The sequence below is a fragment of the Eutrigla gurnardus genome (genome assembly GCF_963514095.1).
Source record: "Eutrigla gurnardus genome assembly, chromosome: 7".
Lineage (NCBI taxonomy): Eukaryota > Metazoa > Chordata > Actinopteri > Perciformes > Triglidae > Eutrigla > Eutrigla gurnardus.
Genome location: NC_139921.1, coordinates 23673213 through 23688739, shown reverse-complemented (window position 1 = coordinate 23688739; position 15527 = coordinate 23673213). Strand labels below are relative to the sequence as shown.

General features: G+C 39.5%; 1 long non-coding RNA gene across 1 annotated transcript in view; it reads right to left on the bottom strand.

Moving 5' to 3' along the window:
- Positions 1–15527, bottom strand: part of LOC311015960 — a 90225-nt gene that overhangs the window by 4082 nt on the left and 70616 nt on the right. Inside the window, exon 2 of the long non-coding RNA XR_014597421.1 lies at positions 6984–7122. This is a non-coding gene — a long non-coding RNA (uncharacterized lncRNA). The remainder of the gene's footprint in view (positions 1–6983; positions 7123–15527) is intronic.

The window sequence follows — 15527 nt, the reverse complement described above, 5'->3', positions numbered from 1 at the left end:
TTTTAAAGAAGTGTTTACCTTTTTAGTATTTGTTATCCCTTAAAATGTATCAACTTTTAATTAAATGCAAACAGACCGTTAAAATGCAGGAGACAGGTTTCCTCCATCATGTGTAATATGCAGGTGAAGGTCACATGATCAGCTCCTGAAGAGAGTGTAAAGTTAAACAAAAGCAGACAGGAAGGCCTGTCTTGAATGATCCTGATAAACTGAACCAGGACTTAACTGTGGGTATTTTGCTGTATGCAGATGATACTGCGCTGCTGGCTGAATCAGAAGATGATTTACAGATTGTTAGGAAAAATTTGAAAAAGGTTATGGATGGGATGGATTTAACACAGCTAATTAATGGGCCCACAAGAATAACAGATTGATTTAGTTTTTAGTAACAAACCTGAGAGAATTTGAAAATCATTCAATATGCTTACAGGACTATCTGATCATAATCTGATTTTAGTGTCCAGGAAGCTGAATAGGAAGCGATTTAAACCCTTGGCTGCATCAGAATCTCATAAAATTCCCCGTACTGAGCAAAATAATTTTAAAACCTTAATCCAGCAGGTAAACTGGAATGAGCTGCTATCAGGAAGTAATCTGGAACAAGATTGTTTAACATTTTCAAACAAAATACAGGACATTATTCAACAATTTACCCGTAAGATTAAAAATGGGGGCAAAAAGAACAATCTCCCTTGGCTAACTGACAACATCTTTAAACTGATGAGAGAGCGTGATCTTGCTCTAAAAAAATCCATCAAAATAAAACTTCAACATGATAAGTATGAATACACAATGTTAAGAAACAAGGTAATGAGAGAAATCAGAAAAGCCAACGCAGCTTATAGCAGCTTTAAGTGAGGCCAGAGGAAGGTTAAAATGATCTGGAGCCACTTAAAGAAACTGACAGGGGAAAGTCTCAGTAATAGAAAAATGTCTGAAATTAACCTAAATGGAACTATTTTAAATCAGCCAAATGAAATAGCGAAGGCTTTCAACCACTACTTTGTTGACTCCGTGGCTGAAATCTCCCAGAGTTTCCAGGTAGACCGGGGTAGAGAGGAGCCAGCCACCATAGTAGAACCTGCCTTTACCCTAACAAACATCACTGAGTCACAGGTCATGAAAACCATCAGGTCTCTCAAACCTTCTAAGGCAAAATATGTGTTTGGGATGGGATGTGATACGACTATGCTTAAAGACCTGGGCTCAGTTCTGGCTTATCCTATTACATCTATTATTAATCAGTCAATATCAACTGGACAGTTTCCAAATGCCTGGAAATCAGGTATTGTCAGTCCGATCTTCAAATCTGGTGAATTAAATTCTCTAAGTAATTATAGGCCGATCAGTATTCTCCCGACAGCATCTAAAATTGCTGAAAAATGGGTAGCTGAGCAGATTATTTTCCATCTTGATTACAGCTCTACCTCTCTCCACCCCATGCAGTTTGGCTTTAGGGCCAAACATTCAACAGAGACAGCTACATGTCTTTTGTTAGAGCAAATAAAATTCTCACTTGATTCGGGTGGTGTTGTAGGTGCAGTATTTCTTGTTCTCAGGAAGGCTTTTGATACGGTCAATCACAAAGTGCTCCTTAATAAAATATCAAAATTTAATTTCTGTAATGGTACAACAAAATGGGTGGAATCATATTTAACAAACAGGTCTCAGTCAGTTTCTATAAATAATCATAGATCAAAGTCGCTGCAGTTGCCCACTGGTGTGCCGCAAGGGTCCATTCTTGGTCCACTCTTGTTCAGTATTTATATTAATGACCTCCCATCTGTGTGTCCTGAGGTTGAAACTATAATGTATGCAGATGATACTGTTTTATTTGTAAATGGCAGGTCCAAGGCAGTTGTTGTAGATAAGCTTACAAGATCCATGGCTCAGGTTACAGCATGGCTGAGAGAATGTTGCCTGCAGTTAAATGTCTCAAAAACAGTCAGTATGTTCTTTTGTAAAACCAATAAACCCAATAGTGACCATCACATTATTGTAGCGGGAGAAAAATTACAGGTTGTGAGTGAATTTAAATATCTCGGGGTGTTAATTGATTCAAACCTTTCCTTTAAGGCACATGTAAAGAAAACCTGCAAAACTGCAAAACTCAATATTGCAAATTTTCGTTCCATTAGAAATTACACGTCCACAGAGGCTGCCAAAATGTTTTTACACTCTATGATTTTTGGTCAAGCTGGTCGCAGGCCAACTTGAGCACATTAAAACCACTTGAATCACAATACAAACAAGCAATAAACATTTTAGATAAAAAGCCAAAACACTTCCATCACTGTTCGATTTTAAAAAAGTACCAGCTTTTAAGCTGGGAAGACCTCAAAAAATATTTTAATGTATGCTTGGTTTTTAAAGTCACTCACAATCTAGCTCCACCACCACTTGTTGCTTACATCAACAGAAGAACAGGTACTGATCGGGTCACAAGGGGATCGTCTAGGGGGGATTGTGTTATTTCATTGCGAAAAAGCACTTTTAGTCAGTCAGACTGGTCCGTCAAAAGTGCAAGAGAATGGAATTCAATCCCACAACATAGAGAACTCAACACATACACATCTTTTACCAAGCAGTTAAGACAATGGATGTTCAATACATATACATGTCAGCACTAAAATAATTTGTTTTGAATGTGGTCTATTTTTTTTCTTTCTTTCTGGTGCTTTGTATTCTACGCTCCGTTATTTTACCCTGCTACCTGCTGTGTTTGTTCCGTGATGTTCTGTGTTGTTCTGTGGAGTTCTGTCCTGCTCATGTTGTTGTTTTTTATACTTTTTATTTGTATTCTTTTTTACATTGATGCCAGGGGACTACAGATGAAAATTAGCATTTTTGGCTAATTCTGGCATTTTTAACCCATGTATTATCATGTGTTTCATTAATTTGCACTGTCCCCTTCTTAAATAAACTGAATTGAATTGAATGTCAAATTTATTTAAGACGTGGTGTTACAGATGGAGGCTGTCAATAAATCAGAGTAAAACACAGATCATTCATTTTCTCTACATAGCATGACCCACTAACACCCCCCCCCCCCCAAAAAAAAAAAAAACACCCTTACCTATAGCACTCTGATCATAGCACTGTTGCTCTTAAGGTACTACTTTACTCAGATGAGGACCTAACACTTGTTCTATTTTTAGCTCTTACTTTATCGGCAATGATACGTTGTGGTTTCTTTGTTTCCTTCTTTTGAAAAATGTACTTATTGTAAGTCGCTTTGTACAAAAGCGTCTGCTAAATGACCTAAATGTAAATGTCATGATAAGGAGAAGAGCAAAGGGCTGTACAAATTAAATGTCATGGTAATATGGAGTCAGCCAGAAGAGGGCGACCTGTATCTATTTACCAGCAAAGGCAGAAGGAGCAGAGAGATGCAGAGTCCAACGTTTCTTCTGAATCAGTCCACAGGGAGATGTAGCCTCTACTTCCTCCACCTCCTCTCTCCCTTTCACTTCCACAACCACAGCTGGGCCCAAACGGGTTTTGCATGATTTGAATGCATCGCTGCTCCTCGCAGTTTTAAGTTCTCGTGTCACCGTGAGTCTGAACTGTTTTCTCGTACTCACACTGAAAACTGCTTCAGGATGATGTTGCCAATAACTCTGATTGTCATGCTGGGTTTTCTGAGTCAGGGTGAGAGGTTTTGAAGACATATGTGATCATTTTTGCAGCTGATGTCTTCTCATGTTTGAGTCCAATTTTCTCTTCAAATGTCAGTGAAATAAACATACGACCATCTCCTCTACTAACAGATGTATTAGATACTGAAAATATCAAGACGGTATTTTTCATGTTGAATATGTAAAAGAAATACAAAAACAGGCTCATTATGATCCAGTTTTATTTAATGATGGTTTATGGTTCATGCTACATTCTTGATGAATAAATCGTTTCTCTTTGTGTGAAACAAATAAAACTCAGAGAAATCATTCCCATAGAGAGGAGGCTTTATTTATTGAACTATTTGTTTATTTAATAGGGACAGTGCATATTTATGGACATCAGTTTAAATACACAATGTAAATACTCGATAGTACAATGGCTAGTTTTCATCTATTGTACCCATGCAGAAAACATAGAAAACATAAAAACAAAGTAACATACATACAACACCCTCATATTTAATCTGAGGGTCAAGACAAACACTAACAACAACAGACAAGACAAGATGCAACAGGACATGTGAGTGACACACATAATGAAGTGTGTGATGCAGTTAAAAGTGAGTGCAGCTTTGATTTTCCCTGAGCCACAATTTTAAATGAGTCTTAAAGTTCATAAACGTGGGACGGTCCCGTATTATGAGGGGCAGGCAATTTGCATCGTCAGCTGATCCTCCAGTGAACTGAGAAGCTTTATAGTCCTGTGAGTTCAACACTGCAGGACTCAGATCTGTCAGTCAACACAGCAGAGACCACAACCACCATGACTCTCATCACCATCCTCATCTGGACGCTGGCCTGCTGCTGTTTTACAGGTTCGTTGGCTCGGCAACATCTCAAACACGACGCCTCGCCTTTTCTCTCCTTTCCTTCTGCTGATGAATGAACGATTTGTTTTGTCCTGCAGGATGCAGCGGTCAGGTGACTGTGACTCAGCCTCCAGTAGTGACATCTACTCCAGGATCCACCGTCACTCTCACCTGCAAGACTAGTCAACCTGTTTACACATATAGTGATGGAGATGAGGGTTTGTTCTGGTATCAACAGAAATCTGGACAGCCTCCAAAGCTCCTGATATATTACGTTAGCACACGTCACTCAGGAACACCATCTCGGTTTAGTGGCAGTGGAAGCAGCTCTGACTTCACTTTGACCATCAGTGGAGTTCAGGCTGAAGATGCAGCAGTTTATTACTGTAAGAGTCTCCACAAGATAAACAGTGCTTGGGTGTTCACACAGTGATTTGTCGCCGTACAAAAACCTCCTTCAGTGTGACTGAAGTGAGAACGGCCTGCTGCAGGTGCAGAGGGTTGTTGAAGAGACGGTGATGAGAATAACTGGTCCAGTGAACACAACACCAAGCAGAGTCACCAAGCAGAACCACAATGACTCTAAATAAAACTGAAACAGACTCACAGACGCTCTTCCACATGCAGTTTTAAACTCATATTCTTATCAGACTAGCACATTTTTCCAATTTATTAGTCATAATATAAAAATCCATTCATTTTCTTCTTCAAAATATAGTATTCTCTTCAAATGTCACAGCAAAATAAACATACGACTATTAGCTTTCATTTTCTGCAGGTAGAAGTACTAGTAGTTGTACTCTTTAAAAATGCCATCTCCTCGTTACCACCTCTAAACCCATGTCATGCTAACGATCTTGTAAACATCTTTAATTACAAAATTCTGAATGTCATAGATGTCATTGCACCTGCTACGGTTAAAACAATTTCTGGTAAGCAAAAGGCACCCTGGAGAAAAGCTGCTGTTGTGACAGCCCAGAGAAGAGAGGCAGGAAGGCTGAACGAATCCTCTCGGAGTACTAAACTTCATATTCACCATGACATCTATAAAGAGAGCCTCCGGGCCTACAATTTAGTCTTAAAAAGTGGGAGAGAAACATTTTTCTCCAATATCATAAACAACAACAATAATAAGGTGAAAACCCTATTTGCAACTGTTGACAGACTGACCAACCCCCCAACACAAATACCAGCTAAACTCCATTCCACGCGGAAATGCAATGAGTTTGCATTCTTTTATACTAATAACATTGAAGGCATCAGACGCGCCATCAATATCTCAAACAAAAAAGTTGGATCACCACCCTGTTCAGGCAAAAGTAACACAGCAATGATGGCAAGCTTTAATGCCATAGACTCTGAAACTCTAGTGGAAACGGTGACAAATCTAAAATCATCCACCTGCTGCCTTGATGCTTTACCTACCAACTTTTTTAAGAATGTTTTTGACTGCCTATCAATAGACGTATTGCAAATAGTTAATAACTCTATTCAATCAGGCAATTTCCCAAAAACCTTCAAAACTGCAGTCATTAAACCTCTTCTAAAAAAGCGGAGCCTAGATGCCTCTATTATCAACAACTACAGACCAATTTCAAATCTACCCTTCATAAGTAAAATAATTGAGAAAGTTGTCCTCCAACAACTAAATCACTTCCTGGCTTCAACTGGCTGCCACAACAACTTCCAGTCAGGATTTCAACCTTTTCATAGCACCGAGACGGCCCTTATTAAAGTTGTAAATGACATCCGTCTTAACACAGACGTTGGCAAAACTTCAATATTAATGCTATTAGACCTCAGTGCTGCATTTGACACTGTCGACCACTCAATACTCTTGGACAGGTTGGAAAACTGGGTGGGGCTCTCAGGCACAGTCTTAAGCTGGTTCAAGTCCTATCTACAAGATAGGAACTATTTTGTTTCCATTAGCGACTTTGTATCAGAACCTACCAATGCAACGTGTGGAGTCCCCCAAGGTTCAATCTTGGGGCCGACTTTATTCAACATCTACATGCTCCCACTAGGACAAATCATGCAAAATAATAACATTGAGCACCATTGCTATGCCGATGACACCAAAATCTATGTAGCACTATCACCAAACGACTATCGCCCCATAGATCTTCTGTGCCAGTGCATTGAGCAAGTCAAAGACTGGATGTGCCAAAACTTCCCTCAACTAAATGAGGACAAAACTGAGATAATTGTTTTTGGTGCTAAAAAAGAAAGGTTTAAAGTAATTCAACACCTTCACTCTCTGTCCCTGAAAACCTCAAACAAAGCCAGAAATCTTGGGGTTATTATGGATTCTGATTTACATTTCGACAGTCACGTTAAATCAGTAACAAAATCAGCCTACTATCACCTCAAAAATGTAGCAAGACTTAGAGGGCTCATGTCAGCTCAAGACTTAGAAAAACTTGTACATGCCTTTATTACTAGTAGGCTAGACTACTGTAATGGTCTCCTTGCAGGTCTTCCAAAAAAAAACTGTCAGGCAGCTACAGCTTGTTCAGAACGCTGCTGCTAGAGTTCTTACAAAGACCAAAAAATGTGAGCACATTACACCAATTCTTAAATCCTTGCATTGGCTCCCTGTATGTCAGAGGATTGATTTAAAAATCCTCCTGCTCACATATAAATCACTACATGGTCTAGGACCGAAGTATATCACTGATATGCTCCCACTACATAAGACTTCTAGACCACTAAGATCTTCTGAGACCAATCTGTTAGTGATTCCCAGAGTAAACAACAATCACGGGAGAGCATCATTTAGTCACTATGCACCAAACGGCTGGAATAAACTTCCTGAAGATGTAAGACTTGCCCCAACTCTGACCACTTTTAAAACTAGACTGAAAACTTTTATGTTCACCATAGCTTTCTGCTAAATCTTTTAATGTCTGCACTGTTTTTAATTATTGCAAATATGTTTTTATTCTCCTTTCTTTCTGTAATGCATTTTAATTTTGCCTTTATTTTCTTTTAATTCTTTTCTTTTCACTTTATTGTATGACATGTCATGATGTGAAGCCATTTGAGTCTGCCTTGTGGATGAAATGTGCTATACAAATAAAGTTGCCTTGCCTTGCCTAAAAATAACACAGAGACACTGACTTCTTATAATCCACAGTTTTATTTTAGGATGGTATAACCTTTTTGAATGTATCAATCATTTAAAATGTTTATTTCGTAAAGTAATGAACATAAAGAAGATTATGGAAAATCAGCTTTCCTTCCTCTCGGACGTTTGTGCCGTTATCTTCACCGACTGCCTTCCTGTGTACCGAACCTGAACTGGTTTATTGAACACTGAGCCTCGGCACTGCAACCTTGTCTGTCTGCATGTGTGGGTCCTGTCTTCTCTGTCTGATGGATGGAGGTGAAGTTTCTGCAGAATCCTCCCTCAGTTTCACATCTCTGTATTATTGTATTGTAATGTAGAAATATGAATTTTTATAAGATGAATCCAAAGCTTTAATTTTCTGCAGGCAGTAAAACCAGTTGATATGAAACCATTTCATTCTTTACTTCTCTTAATAAAATAAAACAACAAACACTTCATCATGTAATTCATCAGTGAAAGCTTTATTATTATAAAAAGACAGTTATTAAACGCACACATCTACTTGCTGAGCTACACACATTACTCTCTAGCTACTTTACAGCAGTCACACAAGGCTTTATAGTTTCCTCTACAAACGTTGTCCTCAGATTGTTCAGAGCAGCAGGTGTGTTCCTCCTGCTCCCCCCATGCAGAGCTCCTGTCCTGGCCTCCATCCAGACCCTGTAGGCCTTACACTGGCTCCTGTGGAGGGACTGCATCTGGTTGTGGTTGTGATGGAGGACCTTGCAGGAGTACAGCTCTCCTGCCATCCAGCGCTCCTGGCTCAGGCTCAGGGTGCTGCTGCTGCTGTAGAGTCCGCTCTTCTCCTCCTCTGAGCTGCTCAGGACCCCCTCCGTCACCTCGGTGCCGTCCACCTCCCAGCTCACCACGGCTCCCTGAGGAGAGTAGCCGGTCAGCAGGCAGGCCAGCGTGGCCGAGCCCCCAGAGAGCTGCTCAGAGGAGGGGGGAAGCAGGGAGACTGAGGGCCGGATCATGGAGCCAGCTGGAGGGGAGAGCAGAGACACACGAGGAGCAGATTAACTTCCACTGTAGGAAAGACAGCTGAACATGACAGAGGTGACGTTACTGAGGGTTAGCTGTGTGCATGATGCTGTGGTCACACAGAGACATGGGATGGAGGGAGGATTTAACAAATACAACGCTGACTGGAGTTCTGTCATTTACAGGAACCAATCTTCTCCTGCGGCTCTCCTCATTAAATCATTATAGAATCATATACAATGTGACTGAGGAGTCATTGGAATAGAAAAGTTTCATTAATCATCTGTAAACTGTAAGCAGTGAAAGACTTTGACATCTGTCTGTTTCACTTCCTTTTCATCACTTTGAACTAACGGACCGTGAACACAAACTGCAGCGACACTGAATGTACAATAAACCCTCTTATTAGTTTGATCAACATTAGATTTTATAACGTACAGCTAACACACTAACAGATGTTTCAATGTTACAAAATAAAATACTGCATCTACTTCACCAAAACATAATCTATAATAGGAAAATAATATGCAGTGTTTTCCTAAACTCCAATATCAGCCTAGATTAATGAATAATAAATATCCAAAAAGTATAAATGATCCAAAATAATGAATTGTTTCATCACATTTACTTTTGACAAAGCGATTATAATATTGAACGTTGTAAAAATCATAAATCTGTGATACTTACAGTTAACGATGAGTTTGGTTCCTCCACCAAAAGTGTACCACAGTGATACAACCTCGTTAAGTGGCCATACAAAAACCTCCTGCACTGTGAACAAGCATCTGTCCACTGAAAACAGAGTTATTTTATAGTAAGAATGCATAATTAATCATTTATTTGAATTAAGTAATGATTCATCTCCTATTCATTCAACTTCTACATGTTTTTTAATAATTTTATAGCATATTTTTAAATTTGAGAGACAAATCTATCCACTGAAAACACTTGTCAATTAATATAGAAATAATTATATTTAATTTAATTCACAAAATCTTTCAAATTATATGGATTTACACTTAATGTAAAAATAAAGATTGATTATATGATTTTTTTAAACTTTTCTACTCCAGAGAGAAAAGATTACAGCCTCCTCATAAGTCATATTTTCAGTCTTATTTAAGTTCATACATGGTTAAATGAACATGATGTTTATAGATAATGATGATTTACAAAATCATGTGATGAAAATGTCAAATATCTGATAGATTTCATTAAATCCTGTCAGTAAATGAACAGCAGACAAACGTTTCATACCAACCACAGTGAACACAAACGTATCCTTAAATCCTCAACTGCACTTTTAATGTGAGTGTTTTCCTCTGTTCCATTAAGATCCTCCATGTTGTTCATCCGAGCCGTATTCCTCCTGATTTCGTGTCCCACGTTGCCTTCAGTCTGTTGAGAGCAGAGAAATCATTTCCATAGAGAGGAGGCTTTGCATCGTCAGCTGATCCTCCAGTGAACTGAGAAGCTTTATAGTCCTGTGAGTTCAACACTGCAGGACTCAGATCTGTCAGTCAACACAGCAGAGACCACAACCACCATGACTCTCATCACCATCCTCATCTGGACGCTGGCCTGCTGCTGGTTTACAGGTTCGTTGGCTCGGCAACATCTCAAACACGACGCCTCGCCTTTTCTCTCCTTTCCTTCTGCTGATGAATGAATGATTTGTTTTGTCCTGCAGGATGCAGCGGTCAGGTGACTGTGACTCAGCCTCCAGTAGTGACATCTACTCCAGGATCCACTGTCGCTCTCACCTGTAAGACTAGTCAACCTGTTAGCACATATAATGGAAATGGGTATTTGTCCTGGTATCAACAGAAATCTGGACAGCCTCCAAAGCTCCTGATATATTTAACTCGCACACGTTACTCAGGAACACCATCTCGGTTTAGTGGCAGTGGAAGCAGCTCTGACTTCACTTTGACCATCAGTGGAGTTCAGGCTGAAGATGCAGCAGTTTATTACTGTCAGAGTTACCACAGTGGCGGTGTGTTCACACAGTGATTTGTCGTCGTACAAAAACCTCCCTCAGTCAGACTGCAGAGAAGCTGAGCTGTTCCAGCAGGAACCTTCTGCAGCTGCTGAGGAGACACAGACCAGTGAACACAGAGCTGACACAAACCTCACCAAGCACACACATTACTGGGATCTCTGCCTCTCACTTCAAAGTATTATTTCTTAACATTTTCAGATATTTCTCCAGTTTCATTATCAGCCCAACCTTGGTTCAGAGTGATCGGGCCTCCAGCTGCAACCGTGTTGTTTCTGCTCCAATTCAGGGAAATTGTTTTTGAATTCATCTGAAAAAAAGGTCAAACCATTGTTTAGACAAACTACTGTCTGTTCTTGTGTCTTGGTGCTAAAAGCAGTGTGACCTGGAACATTTTATACTTTTAAAGAAGTGTTTACGTTTTTAGTATTTGTTATCCCTTAAAATGTATCAACTTTTAATTAAATGCAAACAGACCGTTAAAATGCAGGAGACAGGTTTCCTCCATCATGTGTAATATGCAGGTGAAGGTCACATGATCAGCTCCTGCAGAGAGTGTAACGTTAAACAAAAGCAGACAGGAAGGCCTGTCTTGAATGATCCTGATAAACTGAACCAGGACTTAACTGTGGGTATTTTGCTGTATGCAGATGATACTGCGCTGCTGGCTGAATCAGAAGATGATTTACAGATTATGTTAGGAAAAATTTGAAAAAGGTTATGGATGGGATGGATTTAACACAGCTAATTAATGGGCCCACAAGAATAACAGATTGATTTAGTTTTTAGTAACAAACCTGAGAGAATTTGAAAATCATTCAATATGCTTACAGGACTATCTGATCATAATCTGATTTTATTGTCCAGGAAGCTGAATAGGAAGCGATTTAAACCCTTGGCTGCATCAGAATCTAATCAAATTCCCCGTAATGAGCAAAATAATTTTAAAACCTTAATCCAGCAGGTAAACTGGAATGAGCTGCTATCAGGAAGTAATCTGGAACAAGATTGTTTAACATTTTCAAACAAAATACAGGACATTATTCAACAATTTACCCGTAAGATTAAAAATGGGGGCAAAAAGAACAGTCTCCCTTGGCTAACTGACAACATCTTTAAACTGATGAGAGAGCGTGATCTTGCTCTAAAAAAATCCATCAAAATAAAACTTCAACATGATAAGTATGAATACACAATGTTAAGAAACAAGGTAATGAGAGAAATCAGAAAAGCCAAGGCAAATTTTTTTATAGCAGCTTTAAGTGAGGCCAGAGGAAATGTTAAAATGATCTGGAGCCACTTAAAGAAACTGACAGGGGAAAGTCTCAGTAATAGAAAAATGTCTGAAATTAACCTAAATGGAACTATTTTAAATCAGCCAAATGAAATAGTGAAGGCCTTCAACCACTACTTTGTTGACTCCGTGGCTGAAATCTCCCAGAGTTTCCAGGTAGACCGGGGTAGAGAGGAGCCAGCCACCATAGTAGAACCTGCCTTTACCCTAACAAACATCACTGAGTCACAGGTCATGAAAACCATCAGGTCTCTCAAACCTTCTAAGGCAAAAGATGTGTTTGGGATGGATACGACTATGCTTAAAGACCTGGGCTCAGTTCTGGCTTATCCTATTACATCTATTATTAATCAGTCAATATCAACTGGACAGTTTCCAAATGCCTGGAAATCAGGTATTGTCAGTCCAATCTTCAAATCTGGTGAATTAAATTCTCTAAGTAATTATAGGCCGATCAGTATTCTCCCGACAGCATCTAAAATTGCTGAAAAATGGGTAGCTGAGCAGATTATTTTCCATCTTGATTACAGCTCTACCTCTCTCCCCCCCATGCAGTTTGGCTTTAGGGCCAAACATTCAACAGAGACATGTCTTTTGTTAGAGCAAATAAAATTCTCACTTGATTCGGGTGGTGTTGTAGGTGCAGTATTTCTTGTTCTCAGGAAGGCTTTTGATACGGTCAATCACAAAGTGCTCCTTAATAAAATATCAAAATTTAATTTCAGTAATGGTACAACAAAATGGGTGGAATCATATTTAACAAACAGGTCTCAGTCAGTTTCTATAAATAATCATAGATCAAAGTCGCTGCAGTTGCACACTGGTGTGCCGCAAGGGTCCATTCTTGGTCCACTCTTGTTCAGTATTTATATTAATGACCTCCCATCTGTGTGTCCTGAGGTTGAAACTATAATGTATGCAGATGATACTGTTTTATTTGTAAATGGCAGGTCCAAGGCAGTTGTTGTAGATAAGCTTACTAGATCCATGGCTCAGGTTACAGCATGGCTGAGAGAATGTTGCCTGCAATTAAATGTCTCAAAAACAGTCAGTATGTTCTTTTGTAAACCCAATAGTGACCATCACATTATTGTAGCGGGAGAAAAATTACAGGTTGTGAGTGAATTTAAATATCTCGGGGTGTTAATTGATTCAAACCTTTCCTTTAAGGCACATGTAAAGAAAACCTGCAAAACTCAATATTGCAAATGTTCGTTCCATTAGAAATTACACGTCCACAGAGGCTGCCAAAATGTTTTTACACTCTATGATTTTTAGTCATCTGAATTATTGTTTGACAAGCTGGTCGCAGGCCAACTTGAGCACATTAAAACCACTTGAATCACAATACAAACAAGCAATACAAATTCTAGATAAAAAGCCAAAACACTTCCATCACTGTTCGATTGTAAAAAAGTACCAGCTTTTAAGCTGGGAAGACCTCAAAAAATATTTTAATGTATGCTTGGTTTTTAACCCTCCTGTTATGTTCATTTGTCAGGAACAGCAATGGTGTTCCCGGGTCAATTTGACCCGGTGCATGTTTATTTATCCAAAGGATGTCTGAAACCAAAAAAATCCTAACAAGCAGTGTGAATACTTCATTACTAACTCCATTACTAATTATTCTATCAATATTTAGTGCAATGGTGTTCCTTACCTCTAACAGGAAATGGTTCAATTAGGATAATTTACTCGTTTTTCATTAAAAAAAAATACATGTTCAAACCTTTTTTTAATGTTTCACTACTTTATTACTTTTGAAAGACCAACATATAAATCACAATAGTTTTACATAACTTTGAAATATAACATTGAAATTTTGTTTTACATACATGCAGTGTGAACCAGAAATGAACAAAATCGCAATACAACAATACAACAAATATGAACGTGTGTGTGTGTGTGCGTGTGTGTGTGTGTGTGTGTGTGTGTGTGTGTGTCTGTTCATCTACACAGCACACGAGTGACATGTCATCACACTGTGCTTTGTGCAAATGAATTTTGCACATTTCGCACAGGTCATGTTTGTCTTGACATCGTCAGATGGCCTGCAGACCTGGCACCTCTTCCTCTTTCTTTTTCCCTCAGCAACAACCTAGAAACAAGAGGACCATGATTACTTTACTATGGTGTCTTTTTGCTGATACCAAGACACACACAACACACTCTCATACACTTATACACCCCCCCCCCCCCCCCCCCCCCCCCCCCCCCACACACACACACACACACACACACACTGACTCACCTCACGCACTGGTATAGTATAGTACTTGGTGCAGTGCTCTCCTGGATCTCCCTCACCATGGCTGCAGCGACTGGGGTCCTTGGCAGGTGCTGCTTCCATTGGATGTGCGGTGTCACAAACGCCTTCCCCAGCTCCTCAAGATAAATGCACCTCTTGTACAGCTTCCTGACACATTCCAGTCAGGAAAGATCTCAGTCCAGATGACAAATGCATTGTAGGCCGATACATCTATCATGTTATAAAAGATGACCAATGGCCAGCGCGCAGTCATTCGTTTGGTACTGTAGGACCCTGTTACTTTGTCCAAGTTGTCTACCCCCCCCCCTTTGGTGGCATTGTAATCAAGGATCATGCTTGGTTTCTGGTCTTCTCTTATGCTGATTTCAGCATTTTTGTGCAGAGTGTTCATGAGCACAACATTTTTTCCCTTTTTGGGGCAGTAAGACACCAGGGCTGTGGTGTCTGTGAAGGCAAACATGGAAGATTGAGGGGCCCTGTTCTTGATTACCTGCAGCTCAGCAGGGAGGAGCACACCTGTGTGTGTGTGTGTGTGTGTGTGTGTGTGTGTGTGTGTGTGTGTGTGTGTGTGTGTGTGTGTGTGATTGGGGTGAAATATGTCTCAAAGTTGCAAAGAAAGAAATACTCTGACATTTCTGACACCCTTTTACCTCCAGTTTGACTGCTGGGTCAAATTGACCCGAACAGTATCTATGTGATATAAACATGCAGGGGGTGGTTGCAAATATGTGAGATGAACCATTTTCATATTATATGTTGATTACACTAATTAAGGAAAGCAGAAGAAGTTTCATACTGAAAAAAATACTTTTAACTATTTTTCCTAGATCTTCAAACTTTAAAACGGGTCAATTTGACCCGTAACATAACAGGAGGGTTAAAGTCACTCACAATCTAGCTCCACCACCACTTGCTGCTTACATCAACAGAAGAACAGGTACTGATCGGTCACAAGGGGATCGTCTAGGGGGGATTGTGTTATTTCATTGCGAAAAAGCACTTTTAGTCAGTCAGGCTGGTCCGTCAAAAGTGCAAGAGAATGGAATTCAATCCCACAACATAGAGAACTCAACACATACACATCTTTTACCAAGCAGTTAAGACAATGGATGATCAATACATATACATGTCAGCACTAAAATAATTTGTTTTGAATGTGGTCTATTTTTTTTCTTTCTTTCTGGTGCTTTGTATTCTACGCTCCGTTATTTTACCCTGCTACCTGCTGTGTTTGTTCCGTGATGTTCTGTGTTGTTCTGTGGAGTTCTGTCCTGCTCATTTTGTTGTTTTTTATCCTTTTTATTTGTATTCTTTTTTACATTGATGCCAGGGGACTACAGATGAAAATTAGCCTTTTGGCTA